Below are 18,704 nucleotides of genomic sequence, written 5' to 3'. Positions count from 1 at the left end.
TGGCATGTTAGATATGTCTTTGAGCAGAGTCCCGGTCCCAGAGTTGCTGCCTTCTCTGCACTCTGGCTTGTAAGACTGCAGACAAAGGCCCTCCCTGGCCCCTCAGCCAGATAGATACATTTACCTGCAGGGCTCAGCTTTGGTGAAAGATATTGGCGAGAGAGAGGAAAGGGGACGGCCCGTGGTGCACCCCTTATTTTGCATAGAACCATAGCCTCCTGGGAGGGCAGAGACATGAGGGTTCTCAGGGAAAGCCCTCCCAGGAGTGTTGAAGGGCAGGACGTGAAACACAGCAATCCCGGAATGGCCTGGTCTAAGATGCCTGTGCAATAGGCCTGGCCCTAGGCTTCCGGGGCTCTTCCTCGGCAGAGGCCCCAGTGGTATGAGCCCGACCAGGGCTGTGCCCGACCAGGGCTGTAGGGCGCGTTGGGAGCGCGTTAGGGACGCGAAAGAGGGCGCAGGGCGCAGAACTCTGCCCGTTTCTCCCCAGGATTTTGGGGAGGACAGGGAATCTGGCCAGGTCAGTGACTAGGCTTTCCCAGAAGGAAAGTCCAGTGACAGTGGCATGTTGTGAAACACAAGATTGCTGGTGGTCTGGAGGGTGCTTTCTGTCAGCCACTTCTCCCGGGAGCAGCCAGAGAGCAGGCTGATGTCGTGCTCTCTCAAGCACAACACTGGCCCCAAACCACTGTCCTTAGCAAAAGCAGAAACATTCATAGTTTCAGTCTCCTGCATCTGATTCCTGCCATCAGCATGTGAACGTTTGGCAGTCCAAGGCTTGCCATGCAAACTTTGTTCATAGGTGTCCCATGCGAATGCATGGGCCTCATCACTACTGTCTACGGCAGGGCTCTCTGCTCAGCCTATGTAAGTGAAGCATTGGTAGTTCAGTGGTAGAATTCTCGCCTGCCACGCGGGAGGCCCGGGTTCGATTCCCGGCAAATGCAAAGCACCCTTCTCTTGGCTTTGCTTTAGAAGTCAGAGATATAGACTTGGTGGGGAAAAAAATGTCAAAGAGTGACCCCGACGTGATTTGAACACGCAACCTTCTGATCTGGAGTCAGCCGCGCTACCGTTGAGCCACGAGGTCCCTGTGCATGCAGTTCTCAGCCCTGGATCAAGAAATGCTTCTGTGCCTTTTATTGGCCCTCAGTACGCCTGTGGTTAAAGTAGAAGGCTTGGTGTCCCGTTTCCAGTCCTATTGGTGGAAATGACTAGAGGTGAAGAGATGAGAGAAGATAGAAATGTTGAGATAGAGCATGTCACGCAGGCAAAGCGAGAGCTCTAAGAGCAAAGCCAGACAGCTGTGTTTTAATTCAGGACTTGATGTCCCGTTTCCAGTCCTATTGGTGGAAATGACTAGAGGTGAAGAGATGAGAGAAGATAGAAATGTTGAGATAGAGCATGTCACGCAGGCAAAGCGAGAGCTCTAAGAGCAAAGCCAGACAGCTGTGTTTTAATTCAGGACTTGATGTAGGCAAAAGCATACGTCCCTGGGTGGGCTTGAACCACCAACCTTTCAGTTAACAGCCGAACGCGCTAACCGATTGTGCCACAGAGACCAACCACCGCAGTGAGCGTGTTGGGACTCAATATATGTTTTTACCTTTGTGCTCCTGCCTGCAGCTCTAAGGTCCTGGCATAAGACAGGTAGGCTTAGACTCCATTGTGACATGTCTTACTTCTCTTAGAAGAAGGATCTGAGTTGCCAGGCAGCTTATCTTCTGCCGGGCACACTTTCCTTTGCAGGCTTTCAGGTTGTGAATCCAGCACTGCTTAGGTGTCCATGTCAGACATGAGCAGCTCATTGAGCCCCATTGTGTGTTTTTTGTGGAGATACAACTCTCAGACTAGAGGGAGCAGGCGGGAAGTGGGTGAGACTCACACAGGGGTGGTGGGGCAGTTAAAGGATGTTATCTAATAGTGTAATCGAGGAGTAGGGTTTTTTGTGCTCTACACTTTAACCAGCGATTCTTTCTAAAAGGAAATCCCAGGGCAGTACCCGCATTGAGTGGCATCCCCACACCCGAGGTTGCATTGTGGTAGCTGTTCCCTGAGCCCATAGCCCCTGTCCCCATGTCGCCCTTTCTCCTCGTGTAACTCACCCCAGGTTCGGTGGCTCTGATACTTGCTGCTTCTGCTGCGCGATCATCCCCATGATCTGGGCCTTTGTACGAAATGTCATGTAAGATGACTTTATTCAGCACGGCGTTTGTCATTTGCTTGGTTGTCCTGTCACTGTTGGATGTTTTCTTGTGCAGACTACTGTCTAATGGTGGGAAGGCCACGAGACACGTGACTTTTCTCTTTCCTTGTTAGCATAGTTTCCTGCCACTGTCTTGGTGTGCTGCCAGCCTGTGGGACACGTGTCTTGCCCATCTCAGCTCCACTGTGGCATGTTAGATATGTCTTTGAGCAGAGTCCCGGTCCCAGAGTTGCTGCCTTCTCTGCACTCTGGCTTGTAAGACTGCAGGCAAAGGCCCTCCCTGGCCCCTCAGCCAGATAGATACATTTACCTGCAGGGCTCAGCTTTGGTGAAAGATATTGGCGAGAGAGAGGAAAGGGGACGGCCCGTGGTGCACCCCCTATTTTGCATAGAACCACAGCCTCCTGGGAGGGCAGAAACATGAGGGTTCTCAGGGAAAGCCCTCCCAGGAGTGTTGAAGGGCAGGACGTGAAACACAGCAATCCCGGAATGGCCTGGTCTAAGATGCCTGTGCAATAGGCCTGGCCCTAGGCTTCCGGGGCTCTTCCTCGGCAGAGGCCCCAGTGGTATGAGCCCGACCAGGGCTGTGCCCGACCAGGGCTGTAGGGCGCGTTGGGAGCGCGTTAGGGACGCGAAAGAGGGCGCAGGGCGCCAAACTCTGCCCGTTTCTCCCCAGGATGTTGGGGAGGACAGGGAATCTGGCCAGGTCAGTGACTACGCTTTCCCAGAAGGAAAGTCCAGTGACAGTGGCATGTTGTGAAACACAAGATTGCTGGTGGTCTGGAGGGTGCTTTCTGTCAGCCACTTCTCCCGGGAGCAGCCAGAGAGCAGGCTGATGTCGTGCTCTGTCAAGCACAACACTGGCCCCAAACCACTGTCCTTAGCAAAAGCAGAAACATTCATAGTTTCAGTCTCCTGCATCTGATTCCTGCCATCAGCATGTGAACGTTTGGCAGTCCAAGGCTTGCCATGCAAACTTTGTTCATAGGTGTCCCATGCGAATGCATGGGCCTCATCACTACTGTCTACGGCAGGGCTCTCTGCTCAGGCTATGTAAGTGAAGCATTGGTGGTTCAGTGGTAGAATTCTCGCCGGCCACGCAGGAGGCCCGGGTTCGATTCCCGGCCAATGCAAAGCGCCCTTCTTTTGGCTTTGCTTTAGAAGTCAGAGATATAGACTTGGTGGGGAAAAAAATGTCAAAGAGTGACCCCGACGTGATTTGAACACGCAAACTTCTGATCTGGAGTCAGACGCGCTACCGTTGCGCCACGAGGTCCCTGTGCATGCAGTTCTCAGCCCCGGATCAAGAAATGCTTCTGTGCCTTTTATTGGCCCTCAGTACGCCTGTGGTTAAAGTAGAAGGCTTGGTGGCCCGTTTCCAGTCCTATTGGTGGAAAAAACTAGAGGTGAAGAGATGAGAGAAGATAGAAATGTTGAGATAGAGCATGTCACGCAGGCAAAGCGAGAGCTCTAAGAGCAAAGCCAGACAGCTGTGTTTTAATTCAGGACTTGATGTCCCGTTTCCAGTCCTATTGGTGGAAATGACTAGAGGTGAAGAGATGAGAGAAGATAGAAATGTTGAGATAGAGCATGTCACGCAGGCAAAGCGAGAGCTCTAAGAGCAAAGCCAGACAGCTGTGTTTTAATTCAGGACTTGATGTAGGCAAAAGCATACGTCCCTGGGTGGGCTTGAACCACCAGCTTTTCAGTTAACAGCCGAACGTGCTAACCGATTGCGCCACAGAGACCAACCACCGCAGTGAGTGTGTTGGGACTCAATATATGTTTTTACCTTTGTGCTCCTGCCTGCAGCTCTAAGGTCCTGGCATAAGACAGGTAGGCTTAGACTCCATTGTGACATGTCTTACTTCTCTTAGAAGAAGGTTCTGAGTTGCCAGGCAGCTTATCTTCTGCCGGGCACACTCCTTTGCAGGCTTTCAGGTTGTGAATCCAGCACTGCTTAGGAGTCCATGTCAGACATGAGCAGCTCATTGAGCCCCATTGTGTGTTTTTTGTGGAGATACAACTCTCAGACTAGAGGGAGCAGGCGGGAAGTGGGTGAGACTCACACAGGGTGGGTGGGGCAGTTAAAGGATGTTATCTAATAGTGTAATCGAGGAGTAGGTTTTTTTGTGCTCTACACTTTAACCAGCGATTCTTTCTAAAAGGAAATCCCAGGGCAGTACCCGCAATGAGTGGCATCCCCACACCCGAGGTTGCATTGTGGTAGCTGTTCCCTGAGCCCATAGCCCCTGTCCCCATGTCGCCCTTTCTCCTCGTATAACTCACCCCAGGTTCGGTGGCTCTGATACTTGCTGCTTCTGCTGCGCGATCATCCCCATGATCTGGGCCTTTGTACGAAATGTCATGTAAGATGACTTTATTCAGCACTGCGTTTGTCATTTGCTTGGTTGTCCTGTCACTGTTGGATGTTTTCTTGCGCAGACTACTGTCTAATGGTGGGAAGGCCACGAGACACGTGACTTTTCTCTTTCCTTGTTAGCATAGTTTCCTGCCACTGTCTTGGTGTGCTGCCAGCCTGTGAGACACGTGTCTTGCCCATCTCAGCTCCACTGTGGCATGTTAGATATGCCTTTGAGCAGAGTCCCGGTCCCAGAGTTGCTGCCTTCTCTGCACTCTGGCTTGTAAGACTGCAGGCAAAGGCCCTCCCTGGCCCCTCAGCCAGATAGATACATTTACCTGCAGGGCTCAGCTTTGGTGAAAGATATTGGCGAGAGAGAGGAAAGGGGACGGCCCGTGGTGCACCCCCTATTTTGCATAGAACCACAGCCTCCTGGGAGGGCAGAGACATGAGGGTTCTCAGGGAAAGCCCTCCCAGGAGTGTTGAAGGGCAGGACGTGAAACACAGCAATCCCGGAATGGCCTGGTCTAAGATGCCTGTGCAATAGGCCTGGCCCTAGGCTTCCGGGGCTCTTCCTCGGCAGAGGCCCCAGTGGTATGAGCCCGACCAGGGCTGTGCCCGACCAGGGCTGTAGGGCGCATTGGGAGCGCGTTAGGGACGCGAAAGAGGGCGCAGGGTGCAGAACTCTGCCCGTTTCTCCCCAGGATTTTGGGGAGGACAGGGAATCTGGCCAGGTCAGTGACTAGGCTTTCCCAGAAGGAAAGTCCAGTGACAGTGGCATGTTGTGAAACACAAGATTGCTGGTGGTCTGGAGGGTGCTTTCTGTCAGCCACTTCTCCCGGGAGCAGCCAGAGAGCAGGCTGATGTCGTGCTCTGTCAAGCACAACACTGGCCCCAAACCACTGTCCTTAGCAAAAGCAGAAACATTCATAGTTTCAGTCTCCTGCATCTGATTCCTGCCATCAGCATGTGAACGTTTGGCAGTCCAAGGCTTGCCATGCAAACTTTGTTCATAGGTGTCCCATGCGAATGCATGGGCCTCATCACTACTGTCTACGGCAGGGCTCTCTGCTCAGCCTATGTAAGTGAAGCATTGGTGGTTCAGTGGTAGAATTCTCGCCTGCCACGCGGGAGGCCCGGGTTCGATTCCCGGCCAATGCAAAGCGCCCTTCTTTTGGCTTTGCTTTAGAAGTCAGAGATATAGACTTGGTGGGGAAAAAAATGTCAAAGAGTGACCCCGACGTGATTTGAACACGCAAACTTCTGATCTGGAGTCAGACGCGCTACCGTTGCGCCACGAGGTCCCTGTGCATGCAGTTCTCAGCCCCGGATCAAGAAATGCTTCTGTGCCTTTTATTGGCCCTCAGTACGCCTGTGGTTAAAGTAGAAGGCTTGGTGTCCCGTTTCCAGTCCTATTGGTGGAAATGACTAGAGGTGAAGAGATGAGAGAAGATAGAAATGTTGAGATAGAGCATGTCACGCAGGCAAAGCGAGAGCTCTAAGAGCAAAGCCAGACAGCTGTGTTTTAATTCAGGACTTGATGTAGGCAAAAGCATACGTCCCTGGGTGGGCTTGAACCACCAACCTTTCGGTTAACAGCCGAACACGCTAACCGATTGCGCCACAGAGACCAACCACCGCAGTGAGCGTGTTGGGACTCAATATATGTTTTTACCTTTGTGCTCCTGCCTGCAGCTCTAAGGTCCTGGCATAAGACAGGTAGGCTTAGACTCCATTGTGACATGTCTTACTTCTCTTAGAAGAAGGTTCTGAGTTGCCAGGCAGCTTATCTTCTGCCGGGCACACTTTCCTTTGCAGGCTTTCAGGTTGTGAATCCAGCACTGCTTAGGTGTCCATGTCAGACATGAGCAGCTCATTGAGCCCCATTGTGTGTTTTTTGTGGAGATACAACTCTCAGACTAGAGGGAGCAGGCGGGAAGTGGGTGAGACTCACACAGGGGTGGTGGGGCAGTTAAAGGATGTTATCTAATAGTGTAATCGAGGAGTAGGGTTTTTTGTGCTCTACACTTTAACCAGCGATTCTTTCTAAAAGGAAATCCCAGGGCAGTACCCGCATTGAGTGGCATCCCCACACCCGAGGTTGCATTGTGGTAGCTGTTCCCTGAGCCCATAGCCCCTGTCCCCATGTCGCCCTTTCTCCTCGTGTAACTCACCCCAGGTTCGGTGGCTCTGATACTTGCTGCTTCTGCTGCGCGATCATCCCCATGATCTGGGCCTTTGTACGAAATGTCATGTAAGATGACTTTATTCAGCACGGCGTTTGTCATTTGCTTGGTTGTCCTGTCACTGTTGGATGTTTTCTTGTGCAGACTACTGTCTAATGGTGGGAAGGCCACGAGACACGTGACTTTTCTCTTTCCTTGTTAGCATAGTTTCCTGCCACTGTCTTGGTGTGCTGCCAGCCTGTGGGACACGTGTCTTGCCCATCTCAGCTCCACTGTGGCATGTTAGATATGTCTTTGAGCAGAGTCCCGGTCCCAGAGTTGCTGCCTTCTCTGCACTCTGGCTTGTAAGACTGCAGGCAAAGGCCCTCCCTGGCCCCTCAGCCAGATAGATACATTTACCTGCAGGGCTCAGCTTTGGTGAAAGATATTGGCGAGAGAGAGGAAAGGGGACGGCCCGTGGTGCACCCCCTATTTTGCATAGAACCACAGCCTCCTGGGAGGGCAGAGACATGAGGGTTCTCAGGGAAAGCCCTCCCAGGAGTGTTGAAGGGCAGGACGTGAAACACAGCAATCCCGGAATGGCCTGGTCTAAGATGCCTGTGCAATAGGCCTGGCCCTAGGCTTCCGGGGCTCTTCCTCGGCAGAGGCCCCAGTGGTATGAGCCCGACCAGGGCTGTGCCCGACCAGGGCTGTAGGGCGCGTTGGGAGCGCGTTAGGGACGCGAAAGAGGGCGCAGGGCGCCAAACTCTGCCCGTTTCTCCCCAGGATGTTGGGGAGGACAGGGAATCTGGCCAGGTCAGTGACTACGCTTTCCCAGAAGGAAAGTCCAGTGACAGTGGCATGTTGTGAAACACAAGATTGCTGGTGGTCTGGAGGGTGCTTTCTGTCAGCCACTTCTCCCGGGAGCAGCCAGAGAGCAGGCTGATGTCGTGCTCTGTCAAGCACAACACTGGCCCCAAACCACTGTCCTTAGCAAAAGCAGAAACATTCATAGTTTCAGTCTCCTGCATCTGATTCCTGCCATCAGCATGTGAACGTTTGGCAGTCCAAGGCTTGCCATGCAAACTTTGTTCATAGGTGTCCCATGCGAATGCATGGGCCTCATCACTACTGTCTACGGCAGGGCTCTCTGCTCAGGCTATGTAAGTGAAGCATTGGTGGTTCAGTGGTAGAATTCTCGCCGGCCACGCGGGAGGCCCGGGTTCGATTCCCGGCCAATGCAAAGCGCCCTTCTTTTGGCTTTGCTTTAGAAGTCAGAGATATAGACTTGGTGGGGAAAAAAATGTCAAAGAGTGACCCCGACGTGATTTGAACACGCAAACTTCTGATCTGGAGTCAGACGCGCTACCGTTGCTCCACGAGGTCCCTGTGCATGCAGTTCTCAGCCCCGGATCAAGAAATGCTTCTGTGCCTTTTATTGGCCCTCAGTACGCCTGTGGTTAAAGTAGAAGGCTTGGTGGCCCATTTCCAGTCCTATTGGTGGAAAAAACTAGAGGTGAAGAGATGAGAGAAGATAGAAATGTTGAGATAGAGCATGTCACGCAGGCAAAGCGAGAGCTCTAAGAGCAAAGCCAGACAGCTGTGTTTTAATTCAGGACTTGATGTCCCGTTTCCAGTCCTATTGGTGGAAATGACTAGAGGTGAAGAGATGAGAGAAGATAGAAATGTTGAGATAGAGCATGTCACGCAGGCAAAGCGAGAGCTCTAAGAGCAAAGCCAGACAGCTGTGTTTTAATTCAGGACTTGATGTAGGCAAAAGCATACGTCCCTGGGTGGGCTTGAACCACCAGCTTTTCAGTTAACAGCCGAACGTGCTAACCGATTGCGCCACAGAGACCAACCACCGCAGTGAGTGTGTTGGGACTCAATATATGTTTTTACCTTTGTGCTCCTGCCTGCAGCTCTAAGGTCCTGGCATAAGACAGGTAGGCTTAGACTCCATTGTGACATGTCTTACTTCTCTTAGAAGAAGGTTCTGAGTTGCCAGGCAGCTTATCTTCTGCCGGGCACACTCCTTTGCAGGCTTTCAGGTTGTGAATCCAGCACTGCTTAGGTGTCCATGTCAGACATGAGCAGCTCATTGAGCCCCATTGTGTGTTTTTTGTGGAGATACAACTCTCAGACTAGAGGGAGCAGGCGGGAAGTGGGTGAGACTCACACAGGGTGGGTGGGGCAGTTAAAGGATGTTATCTAATAGTGTAATCGAGGAGTAGGTTTTTTTGTGCTCTACACTTTAACCAGCGATTCTTTCTAAAAGGAAATCCCAGGGCAGTACCCGCAATGAGTGGCATCCCCACACCCGAGGTTGCATTGTGGTAGCTGTTCCCTGAGCCCATAGCCCCTGTCCCCATGTCGCCCTTTCTCCTCGTATAACTCACCCCAGGTTCGGTGGCTCTGATACTTGCTGCTTCTGCTGCGCGATCATCCCCATGATCTGGGCCTTTGTACGAAATGTCATGTAAGATGACTTTATTCAGCACGGCGTTTGTCATTTGCTTGGTTGTCCTGTCACTGTTGGATGTTTTCTTGCGCAGACTACTGTCTAATGGTGGGAAGGCCACGAGACACGTGACTTTTCTCTTTCCTTGTTAGCATAGTTTCCTGCCACTGTCTTGGTGTGCTGCCAGCCTGTGAGACACGTGTCTTGCCCATCTCAGCTCCACTGTGGCATGTTAGATATGCCTTTGAGCAGAGTCCCGGTCCCAGAGTTGCTGCCTTCTCTGCTCTCTGGCTTGTAAGACTGCAGGCAAAGGCCCTCCCTGGCCCCTCAGCCAGATAGATACATTTACCTGCAGGGCTCAGCTTTGGTGAAAGATATTGGCGAGAGAGAGGAAAGGGGACGGCCCGTGGTGCACCCCCTATTTTGCATAGAACCACAGCCTCCTGGGAGGGCAGAGACATGAGGGTTCTCAGGGAAAGCCCTCCCAGGAGTGTTGAAGGGCAGGACGTGAAACACAGCAATCCCGGAATGGCCTGGTCTAAGATGCCTGTGCAATAGGCCTGGCCCTAGGCTTCCGGGGCTCTTCCTCGGCAGAGGCCCCAGTGGTATGAGCCCGACCAGGGCTGTGCCCGACCAGGGCTGTAGGGCGCATTGGGAGCGCGTTAGGGACGCGAAAGAGGGCGCAGGGCGCAGAACTCTGCCCGTTTCTCCCCAGGATTTTGGGGAGGACAGGGAATCTGGCCAGGTCAGTGACTAGGCTTTCCCAGAAGGAAAGTCCAGTGACAGTGGCATGTTGTGAAACACAAGATTGCTGGTGGTCTGGAGGGTGCTTTCTGTCAGCCACTTCTCCCGGGAGCAGCCAGAGAGCAGGCTGATGTCGTGCTCTGTCAAGCACAACACTGGCCCCAAACCACTGTCCTTAGCAAAAGCAGAAACATTCATAGTTTCAGTCTCCTGCATCTGATTCCTGCCATCAGCATGTGAACGTTTGGCAGTCCAAGGCTTGCCATGCAAACTTTGTTCATAGGTGTCCCATGCGAATGCATGGGCCTCATCACTACTGTCTACGGCAGGGCTCTCTGCTCAGCCTATGTAAGTGAAGCATTGGTGGTTCAGTGGTAGAATTCTCGCCTGCCACGCGGGAGGCCCGGGTTCGATTCCCGGCCAATGCAAAGCGCCCTTCTTTTGGCTTTGCTTTAGAAGTCAGAGATATAGACTTGGTGGGGAAAAAAATGTCAAAGAGTGACCCCGACGTGATTTGAACACGCAAACTTCTGATCTGGAGTCAGACGCGCTACCGTTGCGCCACGAGGTCCCTGTGCATGCAGTTCTCAGCCCCGGATCAAGAAATGCTTCTGTGCCTTTTATTGGCCCTCAGTACGCCTGTGGTTAAAGTAGAAGGCTTGGTGTCCCGTTTCCAGTCCTATTGGTGGAAATGACTAGAGGTGAAGAGATGAGAGAAGATAGAAATGTTGAGATAGAGCATGTCACGCAGGCAAAGCGAGAGCTCTAAGAGCAAAGCCAGACAGCTGTGTTTTAATTCAGGACTTGATGTAGGCAAAAGCATACGTCCCTGGGTGGGCTTGAACCACCAACCTTTCGGTTAACAGCCAAACACGCTAACCGATTGCGCCACAGAGACCAACCACCGCAGTGAGCGTGTTGGGACTCAATATATGTTTTTACCTTTGTGCTCCTGCCTGCAGCTCTAAGGTCCTGGCATAAGACAGGTAGGCTTAGACTCCATTGTGACATGTCTTACTTCTCTTAGAAGAAGGTTCTGAGTTGCCAGGCAGCTTATCTTCTGCCGGGCACACTTTCCTTTGCAGGCTTTCAGGTTGTGAATCCAGCACTGCTTAGGTGTCCATGTCAGACATGAGCAGCTCATTGAGCCCCATTGTGTGTTTTTTGTGGAGATACAACTCTCAGACTAGAGGGAGCAGGCGGGAAGTGGGTGAGACTCACACAGGGGTGGTGGGGCAGTTAAAGGATGTTATCTAATAGTGTAATCGAGGAGTAGGGTTTTTTGTGCTCTACACTTTAACCAGCGATTCTTTCTAAAAGGAAATCCCAGGGCAGTACCCGCATTGAGTGGCATCCCCACACCCGAGGTTGCATTGTGGTAGCTGTTCCCTGAGCCCATAGCCCCTGTCCCCATGTCGCCCTTTCTCCTCGTGTAACTCACCCCAGGTTCGGTGGCTCTGATACTTGCTGCTTCTGCTGCGCGATCATCCCCATGATCTGGGCCTTTGTACGAAATGTCATGTAAGATGACTTTATTCAGCACGGCGTTTGTCATTTGCTTGGTTGTCCTGTCACTGTTGGATGTTTTCTTGTGCAGACTACTGTCTAATGGTGGGAAGGCCACGAGACACGTGACTTTTCTCTTTCCTTGTTAGCATAGTTTCCTGCCACTGTCTTGGTGTGCTGCCAGCCTGTGGGACACGTGTCTTGCCCATCTCAGCTCCACTGTGGCATGTTAGATATGTCTTTGAGCAGAGTCCCGGTCCCAGAGTTGCTGCCTTCTCTGCACTCTGGCTTGTAAGACTGCAGGCAAAGGCCCTCCCTGGCCCCTCAGCCAGATAGATACATTTACCTGCAGGGCTCAGCTTTGGTGAAAGATATTGGCGAGAGAGAGGAAAGGGGACGGCCCGTGGTGCACCCCCTATTTTGCATAGAACCACAGCCTCCTGGGAGGGCAGAGACATGAGGGTTCTCAGGGAAAGCCCTCCCAGGAGTGTTGAAGGGCAGGACGTGAAACACAGCAATCCCGGAATGGCCTGGTCTAAGATGCCTGTGCAATAGGCCTGGCCCTAGGCTTCCGGGGCTCTTCCTCGGCAGAGGCCCCAGTGGTATGAGCCCGACCAGGGCTGTGCCCGACCAGGGCTGTAGGGCGCGTTGGGAGCGCGTTAGGGACGCGAAAGAGGGCGCAGGGCGCCAAACTCTGCCCGTTTCTCCCCAGGATGTTGGGGAGGACAGGGAATCTGGCCAGGTCAGTGACTACGCTTTCCCAGAAGGAAAGTCCAGTGACAGTGGCATGTTGTGAAACACAAGATTGCTGGTGGTCTGGAGGGTGCTTTCTGTCAGCCACTTCTCCCGGGAGCAGCCAGAGAGCAGGCTGATGTCGTGCTCTGTCAAGCACAACACTGGCCCCAAACCACTGTCCTTAGCAAAAGCAGAAACATTCATAGTTTCAGTCTCCTGCATCTGATTCCTGCCATCAGCATGTGAACGTTTGGCAGTCCAAGGCTTGCCATGCAAACTTTGTTCATAGGTGTCCCATGCGAATGCATGGGCCTCATCACTACTGTCTACGGCAGGGCTCTCTGCTCAGGCTATGTAAGTGAAGCATTGGTGGTTCAGTGGTAGAATTCTCGCCGGCCACGCGGGAGGCCCGGGTTCGATTCCCGGCCAATGCAAAGCGCCCTTCTTTTGGCTTTGCTTTAGAAGTCAGAGATATAGACTTGGTGGGGAAAAAAATGTCAAAGAGTGACCCCGACGTGATTTGAACACGCAAACTTCTGATCTGGAGTCAGACGCGCTACCGTTGCGCCACGAGGTCCCTGTGCATGCAGTTCTCAGCCCCGGATCAAGAAATGCTTCTGTGCCTTTTATTGGCCCTCAGTACGCCTGTGGTTAAAGTAGAAGGCTTGGTGGCCCGTTTCCAGTCCTATTGGTGGAAAAAACTAGAGGTGAAGAGATGAGAGAAGATAGAAATGTTGAGATAGAGCATGTCACGCAGGCAAAGCGAGAGCTCTAAGAGCAAAGCCAGACAGCTGTGTTTTAATTCAGGACTTGATGTCCCGTTTCCAGTCCTATTGGTGGAAATGACTAGAGGTGAAGAGATGAGAGAAGATAGAAATGTTGAGATAGAGCATGTCACGCAGGCAAAGCTAGAGCTCTAAGAGCAAAGCCAGACAGCTGTGTTTTAATTCAGGACTTGATGTAGGCAAAAGCATACGTCCCTGGGTGGGCTTGAACCACCAGCTTTTCAGTTAACAGCCGAACGTGCTAACCGATTGCGCCACAGAGACCAACCACCGCAGTGAGTGTGTTGGGACTCAATATATGTTTTTACCTTTGTGCTCCTGCCTGCAGCTCTAAGGTCCTGGCATAAGACAGGTAGGCTTAGACTCCATTGTGACATGTCTTACTTCTCTTAGAAGAAGGTTCTGAGTTGCCAGGCAGCTTATCTTCTGCCGGGCACACTCCTTTGCAGGCTTTCAGGTTGTGAATCCAGCACTGCTTAGGTGTCCATGTCAGACATGAGCAGCTCATTGAGCCCCATTGTGTGTTTTTTGTGGAGATACAACTCTCAGACTAGAGGGAGCAGGCGGGAAGTGGGTGAGACTCACACAGGGTGGGTGGGGCAGTTAAAGGATGTTATCTAATAGTGTAATCGAGGAGTAGGTTTTTTTGTGCTCTACACTTTAACCAGCGATTCTTTCTAAAAGGAAATCCCAGGGCAGTACCCGCAATGAGTGGCATCCCCACACCCGAGGTTGCATTGTGGTAGCTGTTCCCTGAGCCCATAGCCCCTGTCCCCATGTCGCCCTTTCTCCTCGTATAACTCACCCCAGGTTCGGTGGCTCTGATACTTGCTGCTTCTGCTGCGCGATCATCCCCATGATCTGGGCCTTTGTACGAAATGTCATGTAAGATGACTTTATTCAGCACGGCGTTTGTCATTTGCTTGGTTGTCCTGTCACTGTTGGATGTTTTCTTGCGCAGACTACTGTCTAATGGTGGGAAGGCCACGAGACACATGACTTTTCTCTTTCCTTGTTAGCATAGTTTCCTGCCACTGTCTTGGTGTGCTGCCAGCCTGTGAGACACGTGTCTTGCCCATCTCAGCTCCACTGTGGCATGTTAGATATGCCTTTGAGCAGAGTCCCGGTCCCAGAGTTGCTGCCTTCTCTGCACTCTGGCTTGTAAGACTGCAGGCAAAGGCCCTCCCTGGCCCCTCAGCCAGATAGATACATTTACCTGCAGGGCTCAGCTTTGGTGAAAGATATTGGCGAGAGAGAGGAAAGGGGACGGCCCGTGGTGCACCCCCTATTTTGCATAGAACCACAGCCTCCTGGGAGGGCAGAGACATGAGGGTTCTCAGGGAAAGCCCTCCCAGGAGTGTTGAAGGGCAGGACGTGAAACACAGCAATCCCGGAATGGCCTGGTCTAAGATGCCTGTGCAATAGGCCTGGCCCTAGGCTTCCGGGGCTCTTCCTCGGCAGAGGCCCCAGTGGTATGAGCCCGACCAGGGCTGTGCCCGACCAGGGCTGTAGGGCGCATTGGGAGCGCGTTAGGGACGCGAAAGAGGGCGCAGGGCGCAGAACTCTGCCCGTTTCTCCCCAGGATTTTGGGGAGGACAGGGAATCTGGCCAGGTCAGTGACTAGGCTTTCCCAGAAGGAAAGTCCAGTGACAGTGGCATGTTGTGAAACACAAGATTGCTGGTGGTCTGGAGGGTGCTTTCTGTCAGCCACTTCTCCCGGGAGCAGCCAGAGAGCAGGCTGATGTCGTGCTCTGTCAAGCACAACACTGGCCCCAAACCACTGTCCTTAGCAAAAGCAGAAACATTCATAGTTTCAGTCTCCTGCATCTGATTCCTGCCATCAGCATGTGAACGTTTGGCAGTCCAAGGCTTGCCATGCAAACTTTGTTCATAGGTGTCCCATGCGAATGCATGGGCCTCATCACTACTGTCTACGGCAGGGCTCTCTGCTCAGCCTATGTAAGTGAAGCATTGGTGGTTCAGTGGTAGAATTCTCGCCTGCCACGCGGGAGGCCCGGGTTCGATTCCCGGCCAATGCAAAGCGCCCTTCTTTTGGCTTTGCTTTAGAAGTCAGAGATATAGACTTGGTGGGGAAAAAAATGTCAAAGAGTGACCCCGACGTGATTTGAACACGCAAACTTCTGATCTGGAGTCAGACGCGCTACCGTTGCGCCACAAGGTCCCTGTGCATGCAGTTCTCAGCCCCGGATCAAGAAATGCTTCTGTGCCTTTTATTGGCCCTCAGTACGCCTGTGGTTAAAGTAGAAGGCTTGGTGTCCCGTTTCCAGTCCTATTGGTGGAAATGACTAGAGGTGAAGAGATGAGAGAAGATAGAAATGTTGAGATAGAGCATGTCACGCAGGCAAAGCGAGAGCTCTAAGAGCAAAGCCAGACAGCTGTGTTTTAATTCAGGACTTGATGTAGGCAAAAGCATACGTCCCTGGGTGGGCTTGAACCACCAACCTTTCGGTTAACAGCCGAACACGCTAACCGATTGCGCCACAGAGACCAACCACCGCAGTGAGCGTGTTGGGACTCAATATATGTTTTTACCTTTGTGCTCCTGCCTGCAGCTCTAAGGTCCTGGCATAAGACAGGTAGGCTTAGACTCCATTGTGACATGTCTTACTTCTCTTAGAAGAAGGTTCTGAGTTGCCAGGCAGCTTATCTTCTGCCGGGCACACTGTCCTTTGCAGGCTTTCAGGTTGTGAGTCCAGCACTGCTTAGGTGTCCATGTCAGACATGAGCAGCTCATTGAGCCCCACTGTGTGTTTTTTGTGGAGATACAACTCTCAGACTAGAGGGAGCAGGCGGGAAGTGGGTGAGACTCACACAGCGTGGGTGGGGCAGTTAAAGGATGTTATCTAATAGTGTAATCGAGGAGTTGTTTTTTTTGTGCACTACACTTTAACCAGCGATTCTTTCTAAAAGGAAATCCCAGGGCAGTACCCGCAATGAGTGGCATCCCCACACCCGAGGTTGCATTGTGGTAGCTGTTCCCTGAGCCCATAGCCCCTGTCCCCATGTCGCCCTTTCTCCTCGTGTAACTCACCCCAGGTTCGGTGGCTCTGATACTTGCTGCTTCTGCTGCGCGATCATCCCCATGATCTGGGCCTTTGTACGAAATGTCATGTAAGATGACTTTATTCAGCACGCCGTTTGTCATTTGCTTGGTTGTCCTGTCACTGTTGGATGTTTTCTTGCGCAGACTACTGTCTAATGGTGGGAAGGCCACGAGACACGTGACTTTTCTCTTTCCTTGTTAGCATAGTTTCCTGCCACTGTCTTGGTGTGCTGCCAGCCTGTGACACACGTGTCTTGCCCATCTCAGCTCCACTGTGGCATGTTAGATATGTCTTTGAGCAGAGTCCCGGTCCCAGAGCTGCTGCCTTCTCTGCACTCTGGCTTATAAGACTGCAGGCAAAGGCCCTCCCTGGCCCCTCAGCCAGATAGATACATTTACCTGCAGGGCTCAGCTTTGGTGAAAGATATTGGCGAGAGAGAGGAAAGGGGACGGCCCGTGGTGCACCCCCTATTTTGCATAGAACCACAGCCTCCTGGAATAGGCAGAGACATGAGGGTTCTCAGGGAAAGCCCTCCCAGGAGTGTTGAAGGGCAGGACGTATAACACAGCAATCCCGGAATGGCCTGGTCTAAGATGCCTGTGCAATAGGCCTGGCCCTAGGCTTCCGGGGCTCTTCCTCGGCAGAGGCCCCAGTGGTATGAGCCCGACCAGGGCTGTGCCCGACCAGGGCTGTAGGGCGCGTTGGGAGCGCGTTAGGGACGCGAAAGAGGGCGCAGGACGCAGAACTCTGACCGTTTCTCCCCAGGATTTTGGGGAGGACAGGGAATCTGGCCAGGTCAGTGACTAGGCTTTCCCAGAAGGAAAGTCCAGTGACAGTGGCATGTTGTGAAACACAAGATTGCTGGTGGTCTGGAGGGTGCTTTCTGTCAGCCACTTCTCCCGGGAGCAGCCAGAGAGCAGGCTGATGTCGTGCTCTGTCAAGCACAATACTGGCCCCAAACCACTGTCCTTAGCAAAAGCAGAAACATTCATAGTTTCAGTCTCCTGCATCTGATTCCTGCCATCAGCATGTGAACGTTTGGCAGTCCAAGGCTTGCCATGCAAACTTTGTTCATAGGTGTCCCATGCGAATGCATGGGCCTCGTCACTACTGTCTACGGCAGGGCTCTCTGCTCAGGATATGTAAGTGAAGCATTGGTGGTTCAGTGGTAGAATTCTCGCCTGCCACGCGCGAGGCCCGGGTTCGATTCCCGGCCAATGCAAAGCGCCCTTCTTTTGGCTTTGCTTTAGAAGTCAGAGATATAGACTTGGTGGGGAAAAAAATGTCAAAGAGTGACCCCGACGTGATTTGAACACACAACCTTCTGATCTGGAGTCAGACGCGCTACCGTTGCGCCACGAGGTCCCTGTGCATGCAGTTCTCAGCCCCGGATCAAGAAATGCTTCTGTGCCTGTTATTGGCCCTCAGTACGCCTGTGGTTAAAGTAGAAGGCTTGGTGTCCCGTTTCCAGTCCTATTGGTGGAAATGACTAGAGGTGAAGAGATGAGAGAAGATAGAAATGTTGAGATAGAGCATGTCACGCAGGCAAAGCGAGAGCTCTAAGAGCAAAGCCAGACAGCTGTGTTTTAATTCAGGACTTGATGTCCCGTTTCCAGTCCTATTGGTGGAAATGACTAGAGGTGAAGAGATGAGAGAAGATAGAAATGTTGAGATAGAGCATGTCACGCAGGCAAAGCGAGAGCTCTAAGAGCAAAGCCAGACAGCTGTGTTTTAATTCAGGACTTGATGTAGGCAAAAGCATACGTCCCTGGGTGGGCTTGAACCACCAACCTTTCGGTTAACAGCCGAACGCGCTAACCGATTGCGACACAGAGACCAACCACCGCAGTGAGCGTGTTGGGACTCAATATATGTTTTTACCTTTGTGCTCCTGCCTGCAGCTCTAAGGTCCTGGCATAAGACAGGTAGGCTTAGACTCCATTGTGACATGTCTTACTTCTCTTAGAAGAAGGTTCTGAGTTGCCAGGCAGCTTATCTTCTGCCGGGCACACTTTCCTTTGCAGGCTTTCAGGTTGTGAATCCAGCACTGCTTAGGTGTCCATGCCAGACATGAGCAGCTCATTGAGCCCCACTGTGTGTTTTTTGTGGAGATACAACTCTCAGACTAGAGGGAGCAGGCGGGAAGTGGGTGAGACTCACACAGGGTGGGTGGGGCAGTTAAAGGATGTTATCTAATAGTGTAATCGAGGAGTTGGGTTTTTTGTGCACTACACTTTAACCAGCGATTCTTTCTAAAAGGAAATCCCAGGGCAGTACCCGCAATGAGTGGCATCCCCACACCCGAGGTTGCATTGTGGTAGCTGTTCCCTAAGCCCATAGCCCCTGTCCCCATGTCGCCCTTTCTCCTCGTGTAACTCACCCCAGGTTCGGTGGCTCTGATACTTGCTGCTTCTGCTGCGCGATCATCCCCATGATCTGGGCCTTTGTACGAAATGTCATGTAAGATGACTTTATTCAGCACGGCGTTTGTCATTTGCTTGGTTGTCCTGTCACTGTTGGATGTTTTCTTGCGCAGACTACTGTGTAATGGTGGGAAGGCCACGAGATACGTGACTTTTCTCTTTCCTTGTTAGCATAGTTTCCTGCCACTGTCTTGGTGTGCTGCCAGCCTGTGAGACACGTGTCTTGCCCATCTCAGCTCCACTGTGGCATGT

General features: G+C 52.3%; 5 non-coding genes across 5 annotated transcripts; 3 read left to right on the top strand and 2 right to left on the bottom strand.

Moving 5' to 3' along the window:
* The first annotated feature begins 5,658 nt into the window (after window positions 1-5,658).
* Window positions 5,659-5,729, top strand: TRNAG-GCC (transfer RNA glycine (anticodon GCC)). Its single transcript has one exon. It is a non-coding gene; the product is annotated as a tRNA-Gly (tRNA).
* Window positions 5,730-6,125: 396 nt separating this feature from the next.
* TRNAN-GUU (transfer RNA asparagine (anticodon GUU)) lies at window positions 6,126-6,199 on the bottom strand. The gene has a single exon. It is a non-coding gene; the product is annotated as a tRNA-Asn (tRNA).
* A 4,096-nt stretch (window positions 6,200-10,295) lies between these two features.
* Window positions 10,296-10,366, top strand: TRNAG-GCC (transfer RNA glycine (anticodon GCC)). The gene has a single exon. It is a non-coding gene; the product is annotated as a tRNA-Gly (tRNA).
* A 4,566-nt stretch (window positions 10,367-14,932) lies between these two features.
* On the top strand, window positions 14,933-15,003 carry TRNAG-GCC (transfer RNA glycine (anticodon GCC)). The gene has a single exon. It is a non-coding gene; the product is annotated as a tRNA-Gly (tRNA).
* Window positions 15,004-15,399: 396 nt separating this feature from the next.
* On the bottom strand, window positions 15,400-15,473 carry TRNAN-GUU (transfer RNA asparagine (anticodon GUU)). The gene has a single exon. It is a non-coding gene; the product is annotated as a tRNA-Asn (tRNA).
* Window positions 15,474-18,704: the final 3,231 nt, after the last annotated feature.

The sequence above is a fragment of the Pleurodeles waltl genome, unplaced genomic scaffold (assembly GCF_031143425.1).
Source record: "Pleurodeles waltl isolate 20211129_DDA unplaced genomic scaffold, aPleWal1.hap1.20221129 scaffold_214, whole genome shotgun sequence".
NCBI classification, from domain to species: Eukaryota; Metazoa; Chordata; class Amphibia; order Caudata; family Salamandridae; genus Pleurodeles; species Pleurodeles waltl.
Note: the sequence above shows the minus strand (reverse complement) of the source record. Positions and strands in the feature narration are given on the sequence as shown.